This window comes from Bos taurus, chromosome 4 (genome assembly GCF_002263795.3).
Source record: "Bos taurus isolate L1 Dominette 01449 registration number 42190680 breed Hereford chromosome 4, ARS-UCD2.0, whole genome shotgun sequence".
Taxonomy (NCBI): Eukaryota; Metazoa; Chordata; class Mammalia; order Artiodactyla; family Bovidae; genus Bos; species Bos taurus.
This window is the reverse complement of record NC_037331.1, coordinates 69662851-69689308: the sequence shown is the minus strand read 5'-3', so window position 1 is coordinate 69689308 and position 26458 is coordinate 69662851. Positions and strand designations below refer to the sequence as shown.

Genomic DNA, 26458 nt, shown 5'->3' with positions numbered 1-26458 from the left:
ATAACTACTATTATAAATTGATTCATCCAATAAATATTATTAAATATCTACCATGTGCCAAACATTATTTTATATACTAGATATTTTTCTATGTCAATAAATATAAATCTGTATAATCATTTTAATGGGTACATAGTATTCCATGCTATAATACACAACAAGTGGAAAACAAACTCTCTATTATTATCATTTACAGCTATATTTAATTCTTATGCAACCATCTTTGTATATTTGGATTATTTTCTTAAATTAAATTTCCAAAGGGAAAATGCTGAGGCAAAGGACATGCACATTAAAAATGTAAATACATATTCTCAGATGTATCCCCAGAGAGATGGTTAATCACACCAGTAGTGTATGAGAATTCTTGTTTCTCAACATCTTTACCAATATATGCACTCTTTACTTTTTTAATTTTTGCCAACAAGATAGTCAAACAAACAAAATAAACCCCCCAACTTGCTATTCTACTTTGGTTTTATTTAGTTCAGTTCAGTCGCTCAGTCATGTCCAACTCTTTGTGACCCCATGGACTGCAGCATGCTAGGCTTCCCTGTCCATCACCAACTCCTGAAGCTTGCTCAAACTCATGTCCATCAATGATGCCATCCAACCATCTCATCCTCTGTCATCCCCTTCTCCTGCCTTCAATCTTTCCCAGCAACAGGGTCTTTTTCAATGAGTCAGTTCTTCACATCAGGTGGCCAAAGTATTGGAGCTTCAGATTTAGCATCAGTTCTACCAATGACTGATTTCCCTTAGGATTGACTGGTTTGGTCTCTTTGCAGTCTAAGAGACTCTCCAGAGTCTTCTCCAACACTACAGTTCAAAAGCATCAATTCTTCAGCACTCAGCTTTCTTTACGGTCCAACTTTCACATCCAAACACGATTACTGGAAAAACTATACCTTTGACTATACGGTCCTTTGTCAGCAAAGTAATGTCTCTGCTTTTTAATATGCTATCTAGTTTGGTCATAGCTTTTCTTCCAAGGAGCAAGCATCTTTTAACTTCATGACTGCAGTCACCGTCCACAGTGATTTTGGAGCCCAAGAAAATAAAGTGCCTCACTGTTTCCATTGTTTCCCCATCTATCTGCCATGAAGTGATGGGACCAGGTGCCATGATCTTAGTTTTTTGAATGGTGAGTTTTAAGCCAGCTTTTTCACTCTCTTCTTTCACTTTCATCAAGAGGCTCTTTAGTTCCTCTTAGCTTTCTGCCATAAGGGTGGTGTCATCTGCATATCTGAGGTTACTGATATTTCTCCCGGCAATTTTGATTCCAGCCTGTGCTTCATCCAGCCGAACGTTTCTCGTGATGTATTCTACATATAAATTAAATAAGCAGGGTGACAATACGCAGCTTTGACGTACTCCTTTCCCAATTTGGAACCAGTCTGTTGTTCCATGTCTAGTTCTAACTGTTGCTTCTTGACCTGCATACAGGTTTCTCAGGAGGCAGGTAAGGTGGTCTGGTATTCTCATCTCTTTAGGAATTTTCTACTGTTTATTGTGATCAACAGTCAAAGGCTTTAGCATAGTCAATGAAACAGAAGTAGATGCTTTTCTGGAATTCGCTTGCTTTTTCGATGATCCAATGGATGTTGGCAGTTTGATCTCTGTTTCCTCTGCCTTTTCTAAATCCAGCTTGAACATCTGGAAGTTCTTGGTTCATGTACTGTTGAAGCCTAGCTTGGAGAATTTTGAGCATTACTTTGGTAGCATGTGATATGAGTGCAATTGTGAGGTAGTTTGAATATTCTTTGGCATTGCCTTTCTTTGGGATTGGAATTAAAACTTTTTAACTAGTATTTATTTCTCTATGGAGTTGAGAGAGCCAATGAAACTTCTGAGCTGGGAAGGACTCTGCTCATCAATTTAAGGGTTGGAATTTCAGGAGGAGACCTGGGAATGGGGAGACCTGGGAATGGGGAGACCTGATGAGAAGTACTGAGGTATGAAGCAGCCTGTGAAGATGAGATTGACTTCAGGGCAGTGAAAGTCAATTAAAATCATCTGGATGAAATATCATGACAGGGTGGTCTGATGTGGTTATAACTAAGAAAAATCAAACTTTATATTTATATAAATATATATTTTTTGTCCTTTATACTGTCCTTCAAGAAAGAATTAATAAAGTGAGGATGATATGCATGATAAATTTGGGTACATTTAGCCAGTTCTGTGGAGAGAGGGCGGGGATGCTCTCTCAAGAATGAATGAATGAAAAAAAAGAATGAATGAATGACCTGCCTCAGTGTACCTTGGTGGAGAACTAGATAGTTCATTCAAATCTACCATGACCTGGATTTTTTTTTTCAATTCATCAGAATAATTTTTTCCCCCTGGAGGAAATCATGTTCATCATTAAGAAGAAAAGATCAAACATTACTAATGTTTATACAGGGAAAACAAGCATTCTTGTCTTAAGATGGCCAGAATTAGAGACTGCTTTCCTTCCCTCTCTGGGTATAATAATGACAATAGGTCACGTATTGCTAGTGGTTGCTGTGTGCCCAAAACTAAACTTCCTACATACGTTAACTCATTCAACCCCTACCCCCACCACACACACAGCTCTCAGAATATTTTCAGTTTATGATCTCATTTTTTAGATGAGAACACTGTATCACAGAGTTCAGTAACTTGAACAACGTTGCAGGATTTATGAGCAGTGGATTTGGGATTCAAACCCAGATGAACTGGCTTCCCAGCCTATTTACTTAATCTAATCACACTGCCCAAAGTACTTTCAAGGTAGAGGGACATTTCTGGACACAAAGAAACAAAGGTCACTAAAAGGGCTTTACCTTATTCCCTATCATAGGGATGCTAAGCAGATTTCATCTACCTGACCTCAGAGATGGTGAGGCTCCCTGACTGGTACAGGTGGACCCCAGTGGTCTGTCCATAGCTACCCATTATTACCATTTCTCATGTACCTTTCATGGGTTATAGAAGTATATGCATAGTGTTTCTATATAACTTTTAACAAAGTGGTTAAAAATTCACCTTGGACATTATTATTTTTCAATTCATAACTAACTCATTCTTTTTTTTATCAGCTGATATTCTATTTCTTTATTTAACCAGTTCCCTGGTAATAGATATTTAGACTGTTTCTAAACAATGCTCCAATGAAAATCTTTGCATATATGTCCTTTGCATAAGTGAAGGCCACACTATATTCTTTTTTTTTTTTTAGACTGGGTATTTATTTTTTATTTTTATTTTTAATTTTATTTTTAAACTTTACAATATTGTATTAGTTTTGCCAAATATCGAAATGAATCCGCCACAGGTATACCTGTGTTCCCCATCCTGAACCCTCCTCCCTCCTCCCTCCCCATACCCTTCCTCTGGGTCGTCCCAGTGCACCAGCCCCAAGCATCCAGTATCGTGCATCGAACCAGGACTGGCGACTCGTTTCATACATGATATTATACATGTTTCAATGCCATTCTCCCAAATCTCCCCACCCTCTCCCTCTTCCACAGAGTCCATAAGACTTGCCTTATGATCCAGCAATCCCACTGCTGGGCATACACACTGAGGAACACACTATATTCTTACTTGTGAAATTATTATATCAAAGGGTATATGCATTTTAAAATTTAATAGATTGTACTTAATTGCTCCCCAAGGTATACCAATTTGCCATTACCATCAAAGTGTATGAGAGCATCCACTTCGTGGATTAAATATAGTTGACCCTTGAACAATTCAGAGGTTATGGGTGCCAACTTCCACAGTCAAAATCCACCTATAACTTTATAGTCAGCCCTCCATATAAATGGTTCTGAATCCTGGGATTCAATGAACTGCAGATCATGTACGTATTTAGTGAAAAAAAAATCTTGTATAAGTAGATAGCACAGTTCAAACCGGTGTTGTTCACGGGTCAGCTGTAACTATACCTTCTGTCTGACCCTGCCCCCCTCACCTCCAGAAATCCATACCCTGATTCTGTGCTTCCAGGAAGCCTTTTGGTCAATAATTCTGCCCCCCGGGCAGAAGAGGAATACAGTAATACACATCTATTCCTTCCACAGGATAGTTACGTCCTCTTCACTGTAAAATTAATGAACAGAAATGGTATGGTTAACCTAAATCTGTTTGCTTAATTCTGGCTTATGAACAAAAGCAAATTTCCAGAGCCACGAATCTGTGCACGAGACTGCAAAATGCTGTGACCACATCAAGGCACTGGTCAACACAGATGGGACCTTATGCTTCCAGTGATAAGTCTTAAAGTGAACATTGAGTGGGGGCAGATGGGAACAGAACATGTAGAGTCTTGAAAATCACTGAAAGGACTTTGGCTTTTACTCTGTGGATTTGAAGGCCTGCCATCAGAGGAGGATCTTTAAGGGGAAAAAATCTTCTTCTCACTGATCCTCCAAAGGGGTTTTGTGAGAACCTGGTTATTGATGGCACATTTTTAAGCCTTCCACTTGGTTGTTCTTTCAAGTCAGAAAATAAATCAATCAAGATTTTATGTGTGGTATCATCTTTTAGATTTTGTGCTTAGGTTTTATGGCATGGCTGTGGCTGGATCTGCCCCACATAAGAAGGTGAAGACCATGGATCACCTTACAGGGAATTTCACCACTATTCTGTTAGGACCAGCAAGGATTTGGTCTTGAGTTATCAGTTGGACCACTTAGATTTGGGGCTGGATAATTTCTATGCTTTGTTTTCGTTGATCTCCTCTCTTCTGCACGCCAAGAAGGTAGTTAGGCTCTTTAAGTGTCCTTATCTTCTTGTGTCTTTTTTTTTACAGGACTTAAAGAAAGAAACTTCTTGACAATGGCTATTCCTGCCTTTTGTCAAGAGATTATGCTAGGAATCCAGGAGTAGGCAGGGAGGACGACGGATCCGAAATAGATCCTGGGAGAGGTAGGCAACAGGCCTCAAACTTGGTAGTGTTCCCGGTGGGCAGGCAAGCTAGACCCAGACACAGAGATCATAGCCTCTGCGGGGATTTCTGACTAACTTTGCAGGGTGGCCAGACTAAACAGGGACCTTGTGCCTTGGAAATGAGGATATGAGTGGTGACTGATGGAATGGATATGAGCTAGAAGTCTGAGGTCTTCTGTTGTTTTCTAGATGCTCTGGAGCTCTCCAGACTCTTGTGTGGAAGGTAAGGGAGCCCCAGGACTGACTGAGGTTGAATTTCTCACCAGCCTGGTGAAATGAAGATTCGATAATAATTAGATTTAGAGAAAGAAATGCAATACTTTGTTCATAATCTTTTAGCGAGAACACTGCATATTATATTTCTGATTGCATCACAGCAGAAAGTCGTTTTATTTTGTTTGTTTAATTCTGTTTATACAAGATCTAGTTGAGTCCCTTAAGCAAGTTACTTAAACATCCCATGATTCAAAATTCTCATTAATAAAATGGGGGAAATAATGGTACCACTTCATAAAATTTTCTAAAAATTAAGTAAGTTAATACACACAAAATACTAAAAAATAATGTCTAGTAGGTAATGTTTGTTGTTATTATTATCCTCTATTTAAGCCATTATAATTCTTATTATATCCAAAATGCAAATTTCTGGCTTGATGAAAAGAGGTGGTGGGAACTCACTAGGCTGGTAGCTCAGGTCTGGCTTCAAGTCATTTAAAGCCTGGTATAGTGGTAGATCGAAGAAGGCAATGGCACCCCACTCCAGTACTCTTGCCTGGAAAATCCCATGGACGGAGGAGCCTGGTAGGCTGCAGTCCATGGGGTCGCACAGAGTCGGACATGACTGAAGCGACTTAGCAGCAGCAGCAGCAGCATAGTGGAGGTATGTGGTAGATATTGCTCGAGTTAATCAGTAGCTGGTTCCTTGCTGGACATCTGGGAAACTGCACTCCCCAGTCAACCAGTGAAGTTGCTCAGTCGTGTCCGACTCTGCAACCCCATGGACTGTAGCCTACCAGGCATCCATGGAATTTTCCAGGCAACAGTATTGGAGTGGGTTGCCATTTCCTTCTCCAGGGGATCTTCCCAAACCAGGGATTGAACCCAGGTCTCCTGCATTGCAGGCAGACACTTTACTGTCTGAGCTACCAGGGAAGCCAAAGCCTGGTACAGAGAATTTAAAAGGCAGCTTAACTCAATCTACAGTAACAAGCCTAGAACTAGAAGCAAGACACACCAGACACAATGAATGTGCCTTTTACTCAGGTCTTCATTTCTAAGTTAACTAAATATCATTCTCCTGGAAAAGGAATCAAGACTCATTGAGAAATGACTGAAACAGAGGTCCAGGGTGGAGAAATTACCCTGAACTTCTTATTGCACTGAAAAGTAAGGAAATCCTCAAAGAATTATGGGGAACATATCAAAAGGACATAAAACCAGTATTGAGGGATTCCCACTGTATAATATGTAATAATTTATTCTATAAAGATAATTTTGTTTTTTATGAATAATTACATCAGATTTTAACATAGTGAATAAGGAATCTTTGAGTCTATTGTGATAAAAAAATAGATAGATAAATGGAGAAAGTAAAGCTCTACCTTTTAGTATATGCCAACAAATAAATATAGAAGGAATGTTAGAATTAGAAAAAAATCAGTTGACCACCACTGTAATAGTAATAAATGATTCAGATAAGAATCATCAATAAATCCTAAAGTATATGGCTGAAAGTTAAATGAGGAACAGGATATTTAAATAATCTCTTTTCAAAAAATAGTAATTGATTACTTATTAATTAATAGGGCAGAATACTTACTAATTAACTTTATAGTGGGAAAGCATGGGAGACATTAACTTAGCGCATTAACCAAGTGCTAAGAGTTAACATCACCAGGAATGGAACAAACAGACATTATGCACCTTCTGATATGTTACACGAAGAACACATCATCACTTGTATATTTTCTTTGTCAGCAGTGCATACCTTGAACATAAGTATGAGGAATTAGGCAAATCCAAATTTCAGCACAATTTTCTAAGTAACAGAACTGTTCTTTTAAAGTATGTTAAGGTCATGAAAGACAAACTGTTCCAGAATAAAGATTCAGAACCATAACAGTAAGTGCAATTTTAACCTTGGATTGGATCTCAGACTTTAAAGGACATTATTTGGATTAACAGTGAAATCTGAATGAGGTCTGTGGATTCATGGAAATACAATATCTACGTTAATTTTGTTGGTTGTACAACAAAATTTGTTTGTAGTTATGTAGAAGAGCATTTTTGTTTTTAGGAAACATAACCTGAAGAATTAAGAGATAATGAAATTTCATGTTTGCAACTTACTGTCAAATAGTTCAGAAAAATATGTATGCAATACAAAGATAATAACAGGCAAATAAGATAAAATCTTATCAATTGGGGGAATCCAAGTAAATGATATATAGGAATTCTTTCTAGTGTATGTGCAACTTTTCAGTAAACTGAAATTATTTCAAAATAAAAAGTTAAGACAATGTTCAAAAAATAAAACAAATCACCATGACAATAAGAAAATTTTACTAAGCTTTCAAGAAATAGATCATTTCCAGTTTAATAAAAGACTTCCAAAGAATACAGAAGGAAGAAACAGTCCTCAACCTTGATACCTAAACAAAATATGATAGTAGAAAAAGGGGAAATTACAGCCCAATCTCATGCATGAACATAGGTGCTGCTAAGTCACTTCAGTCGTGTCTGACTCTGTGCGACCCCATAGACGGCAACAGGCACCCCCGTCCCTGGGATTCTCCAGGCAAGAACACTGGAGTGGGTTGCCATTTCCTTCTCCAATGCATGAAAGTGAAAAGTGAAAGTGAAGTCGCTCAGTCGTATCCGACTGTTCGAGACCCCATGGACTGCAGCCCACCAGACTCCTCCGTCCATGGGATTTTCCAGGCAAGAGTACCAGAGTGGGGTGCCATAGTAAACTGAACACAGCCATGTGTATAAAAGATATTACACCTAAACTAAATTCAGTTTATCCCTGGAATACAAGTCCAATCTAGCATGAAAAGTTTTATAAATGTACGGGACTTCCCTGGTGGTCCAGCAGCTAAGACTCCATGCTCCCAAAGCAGGGGCTGGGGTTCAATCCCTTGTCAGGGAACTAGATCTCACACGATGCAGCTAAGACCCAGAACAGTCAAATAAATTAATAAAAATAAATATTATTTTTTTAACGTTTTATAAATGTAATTCATAACCTTAATAGATTAAAGAAGAAAATTACTATATTCTCAATAGTTGTAGAGAAAGCACTTGTGGAAAAAGAACCTTGGCAAACCAGGAAACAGAGTGAACTTTCTTTAGCCAGATAAAGAATATCTACAAAAAAACAACAGTCAAAATAATCCTATTAATAAAACATGAGAAACAGTCTCCTTAAAAATCAAGAACAAGGAGAAGGAAATGGCAATCCACTCCAGTATTCTTGCCTGGGAAATCCCATAGACAGAGGAGCCTGGTGGGCTACAGTCCAAGGGGTCACACACACAAAAAAAATCAAGAACAAGAAAAAGATGCTCACTATTTATTATCTACACTATTCTATTTTACACTGTACTAGAGTTTTAGCCATTGAATTAAGGAAGGAGGGGGAAGAGGGAAGAAGAGGGGAGAAGAGGGAGGAAGGGAATGTAGGAAGGAAGGAGGGACGAAAAGCAGGCAAGTATTAGGGTTAGAAATGAATAAACAAAATTGGTTTTATTCACAAATGATAAATGTCTACACAGAAAACCCAAGATTATTCAGACAAATTAATAAATTTAGTAAGATGAAGAGATACAGAGCCAATATAAAAAAATTCATTATATGTAGATACCACAGCCATAAAGAAAACAGTTTCCAAAATGCCATTAACAAAAGAAAGATAAAGACCCTATCAATGAGATAGGCTGAGACCTGAGGCCATTTACCTCAGTGCTTGCATCTGAACAAAGATCTCCTCCATCAACAGAATACAAACCAACCACAGTTCAGTTCAGTTCAGTCGCTCAGTCGTGTCTGACTCTTTGCGACCCCATGAACCACAGCACGCCAGGCCTCCCTGTCCATCACCAACTCCCAGAGTTCACCCAAACTCATGTGCATCCAGTCAGTGATGCCATCCAGCCATCTCATCCTCTGTTGTCCCCTTCTCCTCCTGCCCTCAATCCCTCCCAGTATTAGGGTCTTTTCCAATGAGTCAACTCTTCTCATGAGGTAGCCAAAGTATTGGAGTTTCAGCTTCAACATCAGTCCTTCCAATGAACATCAGGACTGATCTCCTTTAGATCAGGACTGGTTGGATATTCTTGCAGTCCAAGGGACTCTCAAGAGTCTTTTCCAACACCACAATTCAAAAGCATCAATTCTTCGGCGCTCAGCATTCTTCACAGTCCAACTCTCACATCCATACATGACTACTGGAAAAACCATAGCCTTGATTAGATGGACCTTTGTTGGCAAAGTAACATCTCTGCTTTTGAATATGCTATCTAGGTTGGTGATAACTTTCCTTCCAAGGAGTAAGCGTCTTTTAATTTCATGGCTGCAGTCACCATCTGCAGTGATTTTGGAGCCCAAAAAAACAAAGTCTGACACTGTTTCCACTGTTTCCCCATCTATTTCCCATGAAGTGATGGGACCAGATGCCATGATCTCGTTTTCTGAATGTTGAGCTTTAAGCCAACTGTTTCACTCTCCTCTTTCACTTTCATCAAGAGGCTCTTTAGTTCCTCTTCACTTTCTGCCATAAGGGTGGTGTCGTCTGCATATCTGAGGTTATTGATATTTCTCCCAGCAATCTTGATTCCAGCTTGTACTTCTTCCAGTCTAGCGTTTCTCATGATGTACTCTGCATAGAAGTTAAATAAGCAGGGTGACAATATACAGCCTTGATGTACTCCTTTTCCTATTTGGAACCAGTCTGTTGTTCCATGTCCAGTTCTAACTGTTGCTTCCTGACCTGCATACAGGTTTCTCAAGAGACAGATCAGATGGTCAGGTATTCTCATCTCTTTAAGAATTTTCCACAGTTTATTGTGATCCCCACAGTCAAAGGCTTTGGCATAGCCAATAAAGCAGAAATACATGTTTTTCTGGAACTCTCTTGCTTTTTCTATGATCCAGTGGATGCTGGCAATTTGATCTCTGGTTCCTCTGCCTTTTCTAAAAGCAGCTTGAACATCTGGAAGTTCACGGTTCACATATTGCTGAAGCCTGGCTTGGAGAATTTTGAGCATTACCTTACTAGCGTGTGAGATGAGTGCAATTGTGCGGTACTTTGAGCATTGTTTGGCACTGCCTTTCTTTGGAATTGGAATGAAAACTGACCTTTTCCAGTCCTGTGGCCACTGCTGAGTTTTCCAAATTTGCTGGCATATTGAGTGCAGCACTTTCACAGCATCATCTTTCAGGAATTGAAATAGCTCCACTGGAATTCCATCACCTCCACTAGCTTTGTTCATAGTGATGCTCTCTAAGGCCCACTTGACTTCACATTCCAGGATGTCTGGCTCTAGGTCAGTGATCACACCATCATGATTATCTTGGTCATGAAGATCTTTTTTGTACAGTTCTTCTGTGTATTCTTGTCACTTCTTCTTAATATCTTCTGCTTCTGTTAGGTCCATACCATTTCTGCCCTTTATCGAGCCCATCTTTGCATGAAATGTTCCCTTGGTCTCTCTGATTTTCTTGAAGAGATCTCTAGTCTTTCCCATTCTGTTTTTTTCCTCTATTTCTTTGTATTGATCACTGAGGAAGGCTTTCTAATCTCTCCTTGCTATTCTTTGGAACTCTGCATTTAGATGCTTATATCTTTCCTTTTCTCCTTTGCTTTTCGCTTCTCTTCTTTTCACAGCCATTTGTAAGGCCTCCTCAGACAGCCATTTTGCTTTTTTGCATTTCTTTTCCATGGGGATGGTCTTGATCCCTCTCTCCTGTACAATGTCGTGAACCTCTGTCCCTAGTTCTTCAGGCACTCTGTCTATCAGATCTAGGCCCTTAAATCTATTTCTCACTTCCACTGTATAATCATAAGGGTCATACTTGAATGGTCCAGTGATTTTCCCTACTTTTTTCAATTTAAGTCTGAATTTGGCAATAAGAAGTTCATGGTCTGAGCCACAGTCAGCTCCTGGTCTTGTTTTTGCTGACTGTATAGAGCTTCTCCATCTTTGGCTGCAAAGAATATAATCAATCTGATTTTGGTGTTGACCATCTGGTGATGTCCCTGTATAGAGTCTTCTCTTGTGTTGTTGGAAGAGGGTGTTTGCTATGACCAGTGCATTCTCTTGGCAAAACTCTCTTGGTCTTTGCCCTGCTTCATTCCGTATTCCAAGGCCAAATTTGCCTATTACTCCAGGTGTTTCTTGACTTCCTACTTTTGCATTCCAGTCCCCTATAATGAAAAGGACATCTTTTTTGGGTGTTAGTTCTAAAAGGTCTTGTAGGTCTTCATAGAACCGTTCAACTTCGGCTTCTTCCGCATTGCTGGCTGGGACGTAGACTTGGATTACTGTGATATTGAATGGTTTGCCTTGGAAACGAACAGAGATCTTTCTGCCGTTTTTGAGATTGCATCCAAGTACTGCGTTTCAGACTCTTTTGTTGACCATGATGACTACTCCATTTCTTCTAAGGGATTCCTGCCCACAGTAGTAGATATAATGGTCATCTGAGTTAAATTCACCCATTCCAGTCCATTTTAGTTTGTTGATTCCTAGAATGTCGATGTTCACTCTTGCCATCTCTTGTTTGGCCACTTCCAATTTGCCTTGATTCATGGACCTAACATTCCAGGTTCCTATGCAATATTGCTCTTTACAACATCGGACCTTGCTTCTATCACCAGTCACATCCACAGCTGGGTATTGTTTTTGCTTTGGCTCCATCCCTTCATTCTTTCTGGAGTTATTTCTCCACTGATCTCCAGTAGCATATTGGGCACCTACTGACCTGGGGAGTTTCCCTTTCAGTATCCTATCATTTTGCCTTTTCATACTGTTCATGGGGTTCTCAAGGCAAGAATACTGAAGTGGTTTGCCATTCCCTTCTCCAGTGGACTACATTCTGTCAGGCCTCTCCACCATGACCCGTCCATCTTGGGTGGCCCCACACGGCATGGCTTAGTTTCATTGAGTTAGACAAGGCTGTGGTCCGTGTGATCAGATTGGCTAGTTTTCTGTGATTACGGCTTCTGTGTCTGCCCTCTGGTGCTCTCTCATAACACCTACCGTCTTACATGGGTTTCTCTTACCTTGGACGTGGGGTGTCTCTTCACGGCTGCTCCAGCAAAGCTCAGCCGCTGCTCCTTACCTTGGACGAGGGGTATCTCCTCAAGGCCGCCCCTCCTGACCTTGAACGTGTAGTAGCTCTTCTTGGCTCTCCTGTGCCTGCGCAGCCACCGCTAAAGAGACTAAAAATAACTGCACAAGAGAGGCATATTGTGAACAAAAGGGCTAAGACCCAATTGCCACTTCTAAGGTACAGGGAGCATGATGCAGGATATTATTCATAATCTCTGCACACAGCACCACCAAGGGGGTGGGCAGACCGCCTAAGCCACCCCTCACACCCACCCCACAAAACACCCGCCTCCATCATCTCAGCATTTAAAGGACTAAGTCGACCAGCTTGCCTCCCCCTTCCCCCGACCAACACACACACACACACACACACACACACACACACACGAAGGAGTAAGAGTACACACATGTACACACACACATGAAGGAGTAAGAGCACACGCGCACGTGCACATACACACACACAGGAGTAAGGGCACCTGTTCCTTTTTCTTGCTCCCGCTCCCTCAGCTCCATGAGTCCCAAAAAGCCTTGCCTGAATTCCTCATCTGGCCTCTTTTCAATTTCTATTGATACAAAAGTCTAAGAACTCAGGTCTCTAACAGTAATAAGTATAGTAGAAACGCACAAGACATTAAAGAACGCTTAAATAAATGCAGATACATCCATGTTTCTGGGCAGGGAGATACTATCCTAAAAGCACAGCTTAAGAGCATAAACTCTGGATCCAGATTGCCCTTGACTCAGCCACTCTGCAGCAGGCAAGTTACTTAACCCCTTAGTATTTCCGTAATAATAGCACTGAAGTCACAAGGTTAAGAGGATTACACAAAACAATGCACATGCGACTTTAGAACAATACCGGCCACATAGGAAATCTTTCAGACAACATGGTGAACTTGGGGTGGAAGTCGGGCCTTGTGGAGCAAAGGAGCAACAAAGTAAAAGCATAGTCCCCTGACCAATGTGTAGTGGGCTCTCAGTTCTTATGTGAGAAAATGAAATACCCTTTTACCTTGTCTAAGTCACTCTTGTTTGGGATTTTCCTTCCCTATTCCTGAGCTTTATCCTGACAAATACACCGGCCAACTCAAGCAACATGACCAAGCCCTAGTCTTTTGTCCATCCTCCACTACAGCCGCTTTTCCAGCCTCCCAACAGCTGAGGGAGTCCACGTGAGCCACTTGGATCAATAGGCTGTAAGAGGAATCTCCAGACAGTTTCTGGGAAATTCCCCCTCTCCTCAGAGGCAAAAGCAGGAGGACAATAGAGCTTCTGGTTCTGCTGTCATCACCTCCTGTCCTAGCTTGGGTTACCCTAGGAGTAAACTCTGAAATAAGGATGTGAGCATCAGTGGTTTCTTTGGAAGGTGTTTCCAGGAAACATTGGTAGAAAAGTGGGGAAGAGAGACCAGGAAGGACAAGAAGTCAATAAAAGATGAGTTCTCAAAGTAAGTCACCCAGTGTAGGTAATTGAGACATATTTCCCCTGGGGGAGCAATGTAGAACCTTAACTTTAATGTGATCACCCCTTTCAGGGTCAAGGCAGCAGGATTTACTCACCAACTCTCATCAACTATTACTTGAGTGCAGTTGTAGGAGGTTTTGGTGACCAGAGAGAGATCTCAGCAGGGAGTGGGGTGGTGGAAGGGTGCTGGAAGTTGGAATCTGGGCCGGCATCCCTGAAAATGGAGTATGCCACAGAGATACGGGGTGACTACATCTGCTACACACAATGTCCTCGCTCTGTCTTACAACCACGATGGGAAGGCAGATTGAACTCAAGAGATGTGTCCCCAGAGCCTTGGTATCAAAGAGTTTCTGAACCCAAATAACAAAGCCCTACCTCAGGACTATCTATTGATTGAAAGAAAAAAGAAACTCCTCTTTATTAGGCACTGTTTGTTGGATCAAATGCCTTCTTAATGCTTTTTCTTGGCATGGTACTCAGGAATGCTTAGGTTAATCTCAGTGGGGTTAGGGTTTTGGAAACCAAAGGAAATCATCTGTGGATGAGCAAGGGGTGGGGAGAGAAGAAGGAAGAATATGAGCTAATATCTTTAAAACATCCTGCGGCGGTGGTTCATGATGGCTAGAACTTAGCGTGTGGAAGCGAGGCCTGCATCCAGGGTAAGTCCCCAGGCCCAGCTGTCGCCTCAGGGTGTAGTCCTCTTGCTCTTAGTTCTCCGCCCAGCTCTCTGATAGAGACCTGAGAACTGACTAGAACTGTTTCAAGAATTCAAAACAATTCTGAAAAAGTCTGAGAACAATCTAAGGATATAATTTGTTTCCCTGACCATACATGTTGTGTGTTTAAACTGCTGTGGAGAAAAAGCTGATTGGATAGGAGTGCAGAAAAAGACGACTTAGAGACACAAGGAAAGAGCGATACTTTCTGGGGCGAAATTACACAGCCTACTCTTGTTTCTTCCTTAGCTCTCTTGGCTTCTTGTATTTCTCTGTCAGGATTAACCCTATGGTTGCCTGCACTCAGTGCCTGAAATTTCCCTTTTAAAAGTTGCTCCTTCAGTGACTGGTAGAAATTAATCTCAGCCTTAATATAGATAATATTTAATCATTAACTTGTGATTATTAAATTAACATTTGTGTCTCTAATTAGATTATTAGCTCCATGAGGAAATGAACAATATCTAGTGAACTAACTAGTAGACTGACAGCTAGTAGGTGCTCAATAAATACATATTGATTGAATTAACACACTTGCTGAAGATTAATATAAACCAAAGATAGATAAATATAACCAAAGAAGATACATATAAACCAAAGCAGGGGAAAAGAAAAGGGTTGCAATGATCTATGGTTGTGGGTTTACTCTGATGGCCGTACTTACACAGAGGGAATTGTGGAAAACAAAGAAAGATATTTCAATATTTAGAAAAAATAAGTACGGAGGTGATGTTTTCTAATTAGGGTATTGATACACAGCTGAAGTGTATTCATTTCTGTATAGGAAAAGAACTCCAGAACAGCCTGAACTGGGTTCGTCTTGTTCACACTAATTTCTAGGAAAAGTGAATCACAGTGAAACTGAAAAAAGAGAAATATTCCAAATGAGGCAGTGAAACAGAACAGACTGTGATTAGCTCTGTCTCAGTTTTGCTTCACACAACTCAATGCTACTTGTATTGTTAATTTCATCTTCTCTCAACTGGAAATCGAACCGGGCTCTCTAGATAATAATACTTAAAAAAATTCCAGAACCAAACTATTATCTCTTTAGGGCTTGACCAAGGTGTACCTGAGGGAGAAAAGAAGAGACCTTCTCTTTAAAGGACTCATATCTTTGGCTTGATGCAAAGATATGGGCTGCTTGTTTTCTTTTTGTAAAAATTTGTGGAGTTTTCTTCATTTCCCTTTGCTCAGTGAAATAGACATTACGGGAAAAATCCACAAACGCTCTCTCTATTCTCTACACAATTCTGTTATTTAGTTGGAAAGATATTTCTGTGGAAAGAAAGGTCACTTTGTGTATTTAAAATGTACTTAGAATTTGTTTTAATCAGGTATAGTTAAGACCCACAGATATGGACGTGATTGTCATGAAGACGTTTATCCGCGCTGATCTGTAGATACAGGAGGCGCGGTACGCCCTCCACACAAGGCCACATGGGGAAGGACCAGGGACAGCCAGGTAGCAGGAGAGTGGGAGAGGGCAGAGCCTGGCCCAGAGCCTTATTGAGATTCTCTTGGGAAGGAATGCGCCAGGCAGAGTAGGTACACTGAATAGATTTAGGATAGTCTTCCCTGGTGGCTCAGAGGGTAAAGTGTCTGCAGGCTCTGGGCTATTTACAGCTTCCCAGATGGCACAGTGATAAAAAATTTGCCTGCAAATGCAAGAGAGGGGAGTTTGATCCCTGGGTTGGGAAGATCCCCTGGAATAGGAAATGACAACCCACTCCAGTATTCTTGCCTGGAAAATTCCATAGACAGAGGAGCCTCAGTTCAGTTCAGTTCAGTCGCTCAGTCGTGTCCGACTCTTTGCGACCCCATGGACTGCAGCACGCCCAGCCTCCCTGTCCATCACCAACTCCCGGAGTTTACTCCAACTCATGAATCGGTGATACCATCCATCCAACCATCTCATCCTCTGTCGTCCCCTTCTCCTCCCCCTTCAATCTTTCCCAGCATCAGGGTCTTTTCAAATGAGTCAGCTCTTCACATCAGTTGGCCAAAGTATTGGAGTTTCAGCTTCAGCATCAGTCTTTCCAATGAATATTCAGGACTGACTTCCTTTAGAATGGACTGGTTGGATCTCCTTGCAGTCCAAGGGACAGAGGAGCCTGGTGAGCTACAAAGAGTCAGACGCTAGACTGAGCACACCCACACACTGGGCTATTTGGGTGGTCCCTAATTTTCAGCACCTGACGCTGGGGCAATTTAAAGTGAAAGTGAAAGTCGCTCGGTCATGTTCGACTCTTTGTGACCCCATGTCAGGATACTGGAGTTGGTAGCCTTTCCCTTCTCCAGGGGATCTTCCTAACCCAGGGGTCGAACACAGATCTCCCACATTGCAGGCAGATTCTTTACCAGCTGAGCTACAAGGGAAGCCCAAGAACACTGGAGTGGGTAGCCTATCCCCTCTCCAGCAATCTTCCCGGATCTAACAGGGGTCTCCTTAGTTGCAGATTCTTTACCATCTGAGCTATGAGGGAAGCCTGGGGGCAATTTAGGGCAGGGAGAATACAGGCTTCCATCTGAGCTATGAGGGAAGCCTGGGGGCAATTTAGGGCAGGGAGAATACTGGCTTGGTGTGTGAGAGTTTGATAAACCAGAGGGTTAAGGCTTGAGCTCTGGATTGGTTGGTTCATTTGTATATTAAAGGTGCACTTGCAGGGGAGTCATTTGCTTTTTCTAGGAATTAGCTGGCCCAGGTTGGGGAGGTGGGGAGGGACAGTCTCTCCAGGATCGAGACCACAGTAGCATAAAGAATAGAGAAAATAGGGACTTACCTGGTGGTCCTCCAGTGGTTAAAACTCCATGCTTCCATTGGAGGAGGTGTGGGTTTGATCCTGGATTAGAGAACTAAGATCCCATATGCCACACAGCTCGGGCAAAAAAAAAAAAAAGAGGGAGAGAGAGAAAATAGGTCAATACACCTTAGGATCAGCTGACTGGGGCTTTCTCAGCAGGTTTTGGGTTTTTGCTTTTTTTTTTTTTTTTTCCAGAGTGTTCCTTTCAGCTTACTTCCTTTTTTCTTTCCTTTCCTTCCCTCATCTTCTCCCCCTTCCATCCTAGTGAGTAACGAGGCCCTACTCTCCGTGTGTCAGGCACTGTGTCTGGAGCTACAGATGTCTTCAGGCACAGGTCCTGTCCTCAGGAAGCTCACAGTCTAGTGGGGAGGGTGGGCATCAGCCTTGTGGTGAGGCTGGAACTGCACGGATCTTTTCAGACTTGCTTTCAAAAAGTTTTCCTCTCTCTTTGCTGATGTGGTCATATCTACTTCTAACATTTCCTGTCCCCTTTTGCTTTCTGGGCTACCATATAGTGAAGAATTGCAGTAAATAAAAGGAGAAGAGGTCTGGATGGATTTTAAGGGGCTCTAATCTGTGAGGTGTTGGGCTTTCATAATGGGGTTGTACATTCTTCATAATAATTGTGGAGTTTGTTGCAAGCAATTGTGCTGGCCAGAATTTTCTAGTGAGGGGGTGTTACTCTTTTCTATTTCATCTCATCTGAAAAATATATAACATTCTATCCTCTAAATATGTCAAGCAAATGAGTTATTGCAGAGGCAAAGTAACGTGCAACAGGGAATACCTACATATCCCCCGTTTGACATTTATGTACTTTGACTACTCCCATGGTAGGGGCATTGAAGAATAAAATAAGATGGTGCCTGGCACGAGGGACACGAATTCATGGCAACTGTTTTCAGAGCCAGTACATTTTCTTGGCAACCCTTGACCTCCCTGTGGGCCAGAGCTGTAGCTACCTCAAGAGCCTGATTTTGTTTGTTTGTGGATAGGAAATTCCCTTCATCTAAGTGTATCTTAAATTTTATTTCACTCTTGAATGATCAATTAGCTGGATAAAAAAAAAAAAAAATTCCAGGTTGTCATTTGTTTTTGCTAAGCATTTCTGGTATCTGTTGCTGCTGGTGAGAAGGTTAGTAAAGTGAAAGTTGCTCAGTCGTGTCTGACTCTTTGTGACCCCATGGACTATACAGTCCATGGAATTCTCCAGGCCAGAATACTGGAGTGGGTAGCCTTTCCCTTCTCCAGGGGATCTCTCCAACCCAGGGATTGAACCCAGGTCTCCTGCATTGCAGGCGGATTCTTTACCAAAGGTTATGGTCAGTGTAAATAATTCCTGTAATCTACTTTTTCTCTCTGGTAGCTTCATAGATTTTCTTATATCTCTGATGTTCTAGAATATCATTTACAACTCTAAGTGTAGGTTTAGTTTTATTTTTCTTCCTGGATTTTAGAGTGAACTCTCTATGTGAAGAATCATGACTTTTAACAATTCTGGGTTGTTAAACATCACTGAAGATGGTGATTGCAGCCATGAAATTAAAAGACGCTTACTCCTTGGAAGGAAAGTTATGACCAACCTAGACAGCATATTAAAAAGCAGAGACATTACTTTGCCAACAAAGGTCCGTCTAGTCAAGGCTATGGTTTTTCCAGTAGTCATGTATGGATGTGAGAGTTGGACTGTGAAGAAAGCTGAGTGCCGAAGAATCGATGCTTTTGAACTGTGGTGTTGGAGAAGACTCTTGAGAGTCCCTTGGACTGCAAGGAGATCCAACCAGTCCATCCTAAAGGAAATCAGTTCTGAATATTCATTGGAAGGACTGATGCTAAAGCTGAAACTCCAATACTTTGGCCACCTGCTGTGAAGAGCTGATTCATTTGAAAAGACCCTGATGGTGGGAAAGATTGAGGGCAGGAGGAGAAGAGGACGACAGAGGATGAGATGGTTGGATGGTATCACCGACTCAATGGACATGGGTTTGGGGGGACTCCAGGAGTTGGTGATGGACAGGGAGGCCTGGCGTGCTGCGGTTCGTGAGGTCGCAAAGAGTCGGACATGACTGAGCGACTAAACTGAACTGAAACATCACTTTACAACCTTTCAATCCAGTGTCTCTTTTTGGAGTACCACTTGTGAGTATTTTGGACTCTCTCAATGCTATTAGCTACATCTCTCAACTGTCTCTGATACATCCTGGGCAAATGCTGCAATTATGTTTTCCAGTTTAATAATTCTCTCTTCACCTATGTCCAGCCTAGAGTTTATCTCGTGTAATGAGATTTAAATTTCATTGACTATAATTTTCCCCAGAATTTTTATTGGCAATTTTTAAATACCCAATTATTCTTGCTTTTCTTCTGCCTATTTTGTATTTATGATTTCTTTTCTCTTATGGAATTACTTATTTGTCTTTTTTAACATGCTTAGAACACGCAGTTTTTTGTGTGTGTGCAGCTTCATCAAATGCCATGGCACGGAAATAACATGAAAGGACTGTGAGAGTTTGCTCAATGGGCATCTCAGTGAGAACCAGCGGAGACTAGAAATCTGAAGCTTCCTCAAGTATTTAGCTCTGAGTAAAATCTCTGGTTCCTTTTTTAGCCTGGCATGGAGGCAGGAATCAGACTGTGGGGGAAGGCATTAACAGGCATTTAGTAATGCCTGAGACTGACTTTCCCACTAATCCAGTGGAGCAGGGTTTACAGTCAGATTTATTTTCATAAACAAAATAGGGAAATGGATTATATCTTGAGAAAATGAAATTATGGTTGTCACTTTGCACCTGCTCTATGTGCCTTCTCTAAGAAAACAAAAAAGAAAGGGTAATTCACATACCTTTTATAACCTGCCATTTTCACTACTTCTTTCCATCCTTACATATTTTCTTTTGCTTTTGTTAACTTTTAAAAATTAAAATATAGTTAATTTATAATGTTGTGTTAATTGGTGGATTCTTTATACCATCTGAGCCACCAGGAAAGCCTATACATGTACTCAGTTGCTTCAGTCATGTCCGACTCTTTGTGACCCTATGAAGTGTAGCCCACCAGGCTCCTCTGTCCATGTGATTTTCCAGGCAAGAATATTGGAGTGGGTTGTCATTTCCTTCTCCAGGTGATCTTCCTGACCCAGGGATTGAACCCATATCTCTTGCATTGGCAGGCGGATCCTTTACCACTGAGCCACCGGGGAAGCCCATATATATATATATATTTTTTTTTTTCAGATTCTTTTCTATTATAGTTTGTTGCAAGATATTGAATATAGTATATTGAATAAACTGTATAGCTATACAGTAAATCCTTGTTGTTTATCTATTTTATGTATAGCAGTCTGTATATGCCAATCCAAAACTCCCAATTTATCCCTCCCCACTCTTTCTTTCTCGTTTGTTAACCATAAATTTGTTTCCTATGAGTCTGTTACTGTTTTGTAAATAAGTTCATTTGTACCATTTTTTAAATTCCACATATATGTGATATCATATGGTATTTGTCTTTCTCTGTCTGCCTTACTTCACCTAGTATGATAATCTCTAGGTCCACATGTTAATTTTATTCTTTTATTTCATTGTTCAGATCAGTTGCTCCTTTATTTCTCCATTTTCTTTTTATCCGTTTGTCTTTGTTTCACTGGTGAACTACTTGTGGGCACCCTAATTTTGTCCTGTGGAGAAAAGATGGAAAGTGTGCTCCTTCAGGCCTGTCTGTTGCCAAGGAGACAGAAACCAGGAGATGCTGGGGGGGTTGTCAAGTAGAGCCAGTGACAGCCAGGGTGGCAGAGGAAACTATGGCTTGCAAGAAACAATTCTAAAGGTGTCAGATTGTCTGACAATCTGAGTCCCTTGAATGTTCCTCAAAGCTGGTTTGCATTCAGGAAAGGGCTGACTGTCTTCTCCTGTGCAGTGACGAAACAAGTGGAAAAGCTTGGGGCTTTGTCTCACTCACTGGAGAGCAATGTGGAAGAATGTCTGGGCCGGGTCAGTAAGGAAGCTCATACAAGAGGAAAAAGACAAATTTTCTCTCCCAATTTGGCTCCATCACAACAAACCAAGGCGAACTTCCTTGAAGTAGCTTTACTGGCAGTGAACAGTAACGTGGGATTGTTGGAGCAATAGACGAAGAATATGATGATTCCAGATGGTGACTGATGCTGACAGATTTATCAACACATGAGGACCGCTTTGGGGGCCTCCAAAGATACCTGGAGGAGGGGTCTGAGGAAAGGGAAGCTGAGATTGTGCTCTCAAGCAGGTGATAGTTCAAAGTGTTATGATTTGGCCATTAACGTAAATGTACCATTTTTTGTACTTATACATGGAGTTCATTTGGGGGCCTTCACCTGGGGTTATTTTAAACCCTAGTGAATCTGTAGCACATCTGTACAAATTTTACCTAAGAATATGATACAAGGGACACTTGCTAAGGGAATATGTTATGGCCACTCAGAAAAAAATAGAATGGATCCCAATCCCAAGTTTGGTTGGGATGTTGAAACTAATGATACCACATACAGATCAGAAAGGCATGAAAGCACTTCACCTTCTATTGCAAGGGATGCAGGTTTGATTCTTGGTCAGGGAACTGAGATTCCACCCACCTCAAGGCCGGAAAACTATAACATGAAAAACAGAAGCAATATTGTAACAAATTAAAAAAAAACGTTTAAAAGGGCCCACACTAAAAAAAAAAAAAAAGGTTCAACCAAATAAAATCATTCATTACTGGCTCAAGCAAGCTTCACAGGGCTGAAAACAGATGACATTGGCCCAGGCAAGATTTTACTTGAGAGGAATGAAGACCTTCATGGAAGTCATATTGCTCAAATTCTTCATGCTGCTCTTCTTGCTTATGTAAATATTGAGCGGGGGAATTCTTTTCTTTTTTAAAAAAAGTATCCATTCACTTCATTTCTTTAATATCCAAATGCTGAGCAGGGAAATTCTTAAAGCTGTATCTAAATTTTCCAATGATGCTTATCAGGATCCTCAAAGGCAGTGAAAACTGCCAAATACTGAAGCAATGAAAAAATAATCTCATGAAGGGGAGGCCAGGACCACTGTTAGGACCAGCAAAACCACAGACTTGACTTCACTGGTTATTCGAGGGTGCCAGAGTCAGGGGAAGATATCTCACACAGTGGAGCACTGCTGACCCTCCCTGAGGACCTCGTCCTGGAGAATTACCAAGCGCTTCAGCTAGGAGTCAACAGTTTCCCATTCCCAAGAGGAAATTCTAAGAACCTTTAGAGGGAGTATAAAGAGTTTACATTGGCTTCTCTGATGGCTCAAACTGTAAAGACTCTTCCTGCCAATGCAAGAGATGTAAGAGTTGCGGGTTTGATCCCTGGATCGGGACGATCCCATGGAGAAGGGCATGGCTCCAGTATTCTTGCCTGGAGAATCCCATGGACAAAGGAGCCTAGCAGGCTATAGTTCATGGGGTCTCAGAGTCAGACACGACTGAGCACCAAGTACATAAAGAGTTTACAGGAGGGAGATTAGATACAGTGGTCTCTTGGCTGGCAAAGGCTGAGCTGTGAGATGTGTGAGGGGAATCTGATCAGATCTTTATCTCTCTCTGTGCTTCCATTCTCCATATGCACCTGTGTAGACACCAGCCAGGTCAAGAAATAGAATATTACCTCACTCCCCTTCCAGTCACAACCTCCCGCTGCCATGACTACTAATGCTGCAGATGACTTTGCCTGTTTTGTATCGGAGTTTGGCTTCTTTCACGGAACAATATGGGATAAGAGTCTTTCACATCGTGCATAGCAGTGGGTGCATTCACTCTCAGTGTTGTATGACTATGGAACTGAAAGTGGGGTCTGGCTGCTCGCTGCTCAAAAGCAGATAAAAGGCAAGGTTGGTGGAAAGGAAAGTTTGCTTTATTTTGGATTCTGGGAACCAAGGGTGTAGGGTGAGGAAGGGTGGACTCCTGTCCAAAGGCCTACTCTCCCCATCCCTGCCCCACCACTGACAACCACTGGGCAAGAGCTTTTATAAACGGAAGAAGGTGGCTACGTGTGGAAACAGCACAGCCAGCTCTGACAGTCATCTTGAAACAGGACGTGTCATCTTGATTGTTTTAAGTACAGTTAATCTTCAGTTCTAGGGTTGGTTTATTCCCATTTTCTTGAGGCTAGTTCCCAGAATTCTGGCAGCTTATGTCACGGCTATAGTCTGGTCATTATGTAGTTAACTTCTTCCACCTGGTGGGGGGTTTCAGCATCCACAAGACAGCTCACAGGATATGGCTCAGATTATTATCTACGGCCCTTGAAGAGGAACTAAAGATTTTTTACTATGCTTAGTGACTAAACTGTTATTATTTAGTCTTGTTGGACTATTTTTCTTTGTTTCTGTGTTTTCTCACTTCTCTGATTAAACTTATTTTTTGGCTAATTTTTCCACAGCAAAAGGCAGGTGGAGGGCATGGTGGGAAGGACCATGGGGTCCTGTTCCATTTCAAATACACGACAATTTATTTTTCTCTCCTGATGCTCATGGTCATTGACAGCTGGGATATTATGAATAGTGTTGCTAAGAACCTTCCTGTATATCCTTACATGTATTCAGAAACATGTATGTGCATTTATGTTGGGCATCTATCCAGGAATGTACTTACTAGGCCACATTGTATGTGTATGTTCAGCTTACATAGATGACATCAAAGGATTTTCCCAAGTGGATTATGAGAGTTCTAGTTGCGCCACATCATTGGCAGAATTTAGTATTGTTAGTCGTATTCTAGTTGACATTTTTAATGTGTATTTCTCTGATAATTAATAAGGCTGAATACTTTGTTATATGTTTATCATTCATTTGAATATCATCATTTAGGGAGTTCAAGATTTTGCCTATTTTTCTTTTGAGTTGTCCGACTATTCAAAAATTGATTTTTAGGAGTTGTTTGTATACTCTGAATATAAGTCCTGTGTCAGATTTCATATATTGCAAGCATCTTCTCCAACTCTGGTTAATTTTTTTTTACTCTTTTAATGGTATCCTTTGATGAACAGAACTTCTTAATTTTAATGTTGTCCAACTTATCAAGTTTTTCTTGATGATTAATGCTTTTAATGCCTTAAACTCAACAAATAGCATTCTGAATATTCACTAGAACTTAATAATTTTACCTTTTACATTTAGGTCTATGATGCATCTTGAAATGATACGTCTATGTAGTGTGATATTAATTTTATTTTATTCATTTATAGCTCCATAAATGTGTTTATAGGTCCTTGGCCAAGAGTAAAATGAAGACAGGCATATCATATGTCTAAATATTTACCAGTTATAAATCAACCTGACAAACTGTTAAATGAAATATAATCTATTCTTCTACTTTGACAGATCAAACTTCCTAATGTCAAAATTGAAAAATATATTCATAGTCATGTTTTTATGTGATTGACGTTTAGTGAAATACCAAAGATAACTAAATTCAATTATTGAGCATATCTGGATGTTCTGTTGGGTTGGTGATGTTTGTATGAGCAATAAAGTAATACATTTATAATTTATAAATTATTGTATTTTGTTCATAAAGATCCCTCCCTGCCTTGTGGCTCAACTGGTAAAGAATCTGGCTGCAATGTGGGAGACCTGGGTTTGACCCCTGGGTTGAGAAGATCCCCTGGAGAAGGGAAAGGCTACCGACTCCAGTATTCTGGCCTAAAGAATTCCATGGACTGTATAGTCCATGAGGGCGCAAAGAGTCGGACACGACTGAGTGACTTTTCCTTCACTTCACTTTGTTCATAAAGATTTTTTAAAACTTTATTTTAACTAAATCACTAATTTTATTATCATAATGAATCTTTTTACATAATTTTTCCTCTATTGACAGTAATGATCAAAGAATTAAAAGTTATATGTAGCCTTAGTCAAAATGAACAAATTTTGAACATATTTTTATTGAATGTTTCCAGTGTTTTTTAAAAGCTAATTCTTCTTAAACATTCAATATCACTTATTAAAGTTTAAAAAACCCAAAACTCTGTTTAATAAACATAAAATTTGTTAATTTATTTCAATAAACTGGCAATTCTAAATTTGATTTCTTTTTGGGTGAATTAACGGACCCTAATGCTGGGAAAGATTGAAGGTGGGAGCAGAAGGGAATGACAGAGGTTGAGATGGTTGGATGACATCATTGACTCAATGGACATGAATTTGAGTAAACTCCGGGAGTTGGCAATGGACAAGGAGGCCCGACATGCTGCAGTCCACGGGGTCACAAAGAGTTGGACACAACTGAGCGACTGAACTGAACTGAATGGAATATTATTTAATACTTTCATACGAACAATACTCTTCACAGTTCTAACATTCACTGCTAATTAGCATCACATTTCGACCATGTGAGTCTAAATCCACATAGATAGAAATGTAACTTAATTAATTTAATACTTAATTTAAATCAACATTGCAAAAATATTTTAAGCTGTTATGAGCAAATGGCTGCAAGTAGCTTACCAATTCCTGGTGCTTCAAAACGATATTTGAAACATAAAGAAAAGCAAGAAAATGGATGCCTGGGACTACTGAGAAATGATACTTTGTTATGCAAGAATTTATTGCATTCCTGCCATCTAAACCAGAGAAGGCAATGGCAACCCACTCCAGTACTCTTGCTTGGAAAATCCCATGGATGGAGGAGCCTGGTAGGCTGCAGTCCATGGGATCTCTAGGAGTCGGACACGACTGAGTGACTTCACTTTCACTTTTCACGTTCATGCATTGGAGAAGGAAATGGCAACCCACTCCAGTGTTCTTGCTTGGAGAATCCCAGGGATAGGGAAGCCTGGCGGGCTGCCATCTCTGGGGTCTCACAGAATCAGACCTGACTGAAGCGATTTAGCAGCAGCAGCAGCAGCCATCTAAAAGGAAGGATTTGAGAGGTAATAAATGTGTCTTATCTGATACCCAAGCTTGCTACTACTTAAGCCCTCCCAGCACTTGTAAGCTTTGAGTCTGTGATGCTGGCAATGACAACCCACAAATCTCATTGCTTTGGCACCCAGCCACTTTTGTACACTGAAATGTGTTATGTGCTAAATTTTAACACATTGAAAACTAATGTTTATTCATGTGGCCAACTTAACTTGCTTTGAATAAACCTCAGAATGTAGCTGGATCTCAGTATCATTATAAGAAGTTCAATCATTACCCATAAAGGGCATGGCCTCTAGGGTCATGGA

At 40.8% G+C, this 26458-nt stretch overlaps 1 long non-coding RNA gene across 2 annotated transcripts in view; it reads right to left on the bottom strand.

The window, feature by feature from the left end:
* Positions 1–2925: 2925 nt before the first annotated feature.
* Positions 2926–26458, bottom strand: part of LOC107132414 (uncharacterized) — a 32376-nt gene continuing 8843 nt past the window's right edge. Inside the window, exons 2-4 of one of the 2 annotated variants that reach the window (XR_001499813.3) lie at positions 17224–26137; positions 13817–13935; positions 2926–12374 (exon numbers count right to left, since the gene is read on the bottom strand). This is a non-coding gene — a long non-coding RNA (uncharacterized lncRNA). The other variant, XR_009494245.1, reaches the window with a different exon arrangement.